At 40.6% G+C, this 2,500-nt stretch overlaps 2 non-coding genes and 9 pseudogenes across 2 annotated transcripts; all 11 read left to right on the top strand.

The window, feature by feature from the left end:
- The first annotated feature begins 44 nt into the window (after positions 1-44).
- On the top strand, positions 45-163 carry LOC134892714 (5S ribosomal RNA; annotated as a pseudogene).
- A 107-nt stretch (positions 164-270) lies between these two features.
- LOC134891426 (5S ribosomal RNA) lies at positions 271-389 on the top strand (annotated as a pseudogene).
- A 107-nt stretch (positions 390-496) lies between these two features.
- On the top strand, positions 497-615 carry LOC134900341 (5S ribosomal RNA). Its single transcript, XR_010173854.1, has one exon. It is a non-coding gene; the product is annotated as a 5S ribosomal RNA (ribosomal RNA).
- A 107-nt stretch (positions 616-722) lies between these two features.
- Positions 723-841, top strand: LOC134887557 (5S ribosomal RNA; annotated as a pseudogene).
- Positions 842-948: 107 nt separating this feature from the next.
- Positions 949-1,067, top strand: LOC135070476 (5S ribosomal RNA). The gene has a single exon (XR_010256641.1). It is a non-coding gene; the product is annotated as a 5S ribosomal RNA (ribosomal RNA).
- A 107-nt stretch (positions 1,068-1,174) lies between these two features.
- Positions 1,175-1,293, top strand: LOC134896112 (5S ribosomal RNA; annotated as a pseudogene).
- Positions 1,294-1,400: 107 nt separating this feature from the next.
- LOC134898141 (5S ribosomal RNA) lies at positions 1,401-1,519 on the top strand (annotated as a pseudogene).
- Positions 1,520-1,626: 107 nt separating this feature from the next.
- On the top strand, positions 1,627-1,745 carry LOC134893227 (5S ribosomal RNA; annotated as a pseudogene).
- A 107-nt stretch (positions 1,746-1,852) lies between these two features.
- LOC134892797 (5S ribosomal RNA) lies at positions 1,853-1,971 on the top strand (annotated as a pseudogene).
- A 107-nt stretch (positions 1,972-2,078) lies between these two features.
- Positions 2,079-2,197, top strand: LOC134894659 (5S ribosomal RNA; annotated as a pseudogene).
- Positions 2,198-2,304: 107 nt separating this feature from the next.
- Positions 2,305-2,423, top strand: LOC134893296 (5S ribosomal RNA; annotated as a pseudogene).
- The last annotated feature ends 77 nt before the right edge of the window (positions 2,424-2,500 follow it).

Genomic DNA, 2,500 nt, shown 5'->3' with positions numbered 1-2,500 from the left:
GTAGAAGTAGAAGTAGAAAAGTTCTAACAGAAACCACAAAGCTCATCTACAGCCACACCACACTTGATACACCCAATCTCATCTGATCTTGAAAGCTAAGCAGTGTTGGGCCTGGTTAATATTTGGATGGGAGACCACCTGGGAATACAAGGTGCTGTATGTTTTTTTATACTGCCAACACCGTTCTGTTGATGCATGAAATTTTCAAAATTATTCATTTATGTACCAGTAGTTAGAAGTAGAAAAGTTCTAACAGAAACCACAAAGATAATCTACAGCCAAACCACTCTGGATATGCCCAATCTCATCTGATCTTGTAAGATAAACAGTGTTGGGCCTGGTTAGTACTTGGATGGGAGACCACCTGGGAATACAAGGTGCTGTAGGTATTTTTATACTGCCAACACCGTTCTGTTGAGGCATTCCATTTTCAAATTTATTCATTTATGAACCAGTAGCTAGAAGTAGAAAAGTTCTAACAGAAACTACAAAGCTCATCTACAGCCACACCACACTGGATACACCCAATCTCATTTGATCTTGGAAGTTAAGCAGTGTTGGGCCTGGTTAGTACTTGGATGGGAGACCACCTGGGAATACAAGGTGCTGTAGGTATTTTTATACTGCCAACACCGTTCTGTTGATGCATTCCATTTTCAAATTTATTCATTTATGTACCAGTACTTAGAAGTAGAAAAGTTCTAACAGAAACCATAAAGCTCATCTACAGCCAAACCACACTGGATACGCCCAATCTCATCTGATCTTGTAAGCTAAACAGTGTTGGGCCTGGTTAGTACTTGGATGGGAGACCACCTGGGAATATAAGGTGCTGTAGGTATTTTTATACTGCCAACACCTTTCTGTTGATGCATTCCATTTTCAAATTTATTCATTTATGAACCAGTAGCTAGAAGTGGAAAAGTTCTAACAGAAACTACAAAGCTCATTTACAGCCACACCACACTGGATACACCCAATCTCATTTGATCTTGGAAGCTTAGCAGTGTTGGGCCTGGTTAGTACTTGGATGGGAGACCACCTGGGAATACAAGGTGCTGTAGGTATTTTTATTCTGACAACACCGTTCTGTTGATGCATTCCATTTTCAAACTTTTTCATTTATTTACCAGTAGTTAGAAGTAGAAAAGTTCTAACAGAAACAACAAAGCTCATCTACAGTCAAACCATACTGGATTTGCCGAATCTCATCTGATCTTGGAAGCTAAGCAGTGTTGGGTCTGGTTAGTACTTGGGTGGTAGACCACCTGCGAATACAAGATGCTGTAGGTATTTTTATACTGCCAACACCGTTCTGTTGATGCATTCCATTTTCAAACTTTTTCATTTATTTACCAGTAGTTAGAAGTAGAAAAGTTCTAACAGAATCCACAAAGCTCATCTACAGCCGCGCAACACTGGATACGCCAAATTTCATCTGATCTTGGAAGCTAAGCAGTGTTGGGCCTGGTTAGTACTTGGATGGGAGACCACCTGGGAATACAAGGTGCTTAAGGTATTTTTATACTGCTAACACCGTTCTGTTGATGCATTCCATTTTCAAACAGATTCATTTATGTACCAGTAGTTAGAAGTAGAAAAGTTCTAACAGAAACCACAAAGCTTATCTACAGCCACACCACACTGGGTTCGCTCAATCTCATCTGATCTTGGAAGCTAAGCAGTGTTGGGCCTGGTTAGTACTTGGGTGGGAGACCACCTGGAAATACAAGGAGCTGTAGGTATTTTCATACTGCCAACACCGTTCTATTGATCCATTCCATTTTCAAACTTATTCATTTACGTACCAATAGTTAGAAGTAGAAAAGTTCTAACTGAAACCACAAAGCTCATCTGCAGCCACATCACACTGGATACGCCCAATCTCATCTGATCTTGGAAGCTAAGCAGTGTTGAGCCTGGTTAGTACTTGGGTGGTAGACCACCTGTGAATACAAGGTGCAGTAGGTATTTTTATACTGCCAACACCGTTCTGTTGATGCATTCCATTTTCAAACTTATTCATTTATGTTCCAGTAGTTAGCAGAAGAAAAATTCTAACAGAAACCACAACGCTTATCTACAGCCGCACCACACTGGATACGCCCAATCTCATCTGATCTTGTAAGCTAAACAGTGCTGGGCCTGGTTAGTACTTGGATGGGAGACCACCTGGGAATACAAGATGCTGTAGCTATTTTTATACTGCCAACACCGTTCTGTTGATGCATTCCATTTTCAAATTTATTCATTTATGAACCAGTAGCTAGAAGTAGAAAAGTTCTAACAGAAACTGCAAAGCTCATCTACAGCCACACCACAATGGTTACGCCCAATCTCATCTGATCTTGGAAACTAAGCAGTGTTAGGCCTGGTTAGTACTTGGATGGGAGACCACCTGGGAATACAAGGTGCTGTAGGTATTTTTATACTGCCAACACCGTTCTGTTGATGCATTCCATTTTCAAACAGATTCATTTATGTACCAGTAGTTAGAAGT

This window comes from Pseudophryne corroboree, chromosome 3 (assembly GCF_028390025.1).
Source record: "Pseudophryne corroboree isolate aPseCor3 chromosome 3, aPseCor3.hap2, whole genome shotgun sequence".
NCBI lineage: Eukaryota > Metazoa > Chordata > Amphibia > Anura > Myobatrachidae > Pseudophryne > Pseudophryne corroboree.
This window is presented reverse-complemented; position numbering and strand designations above follow the sequence as displayed.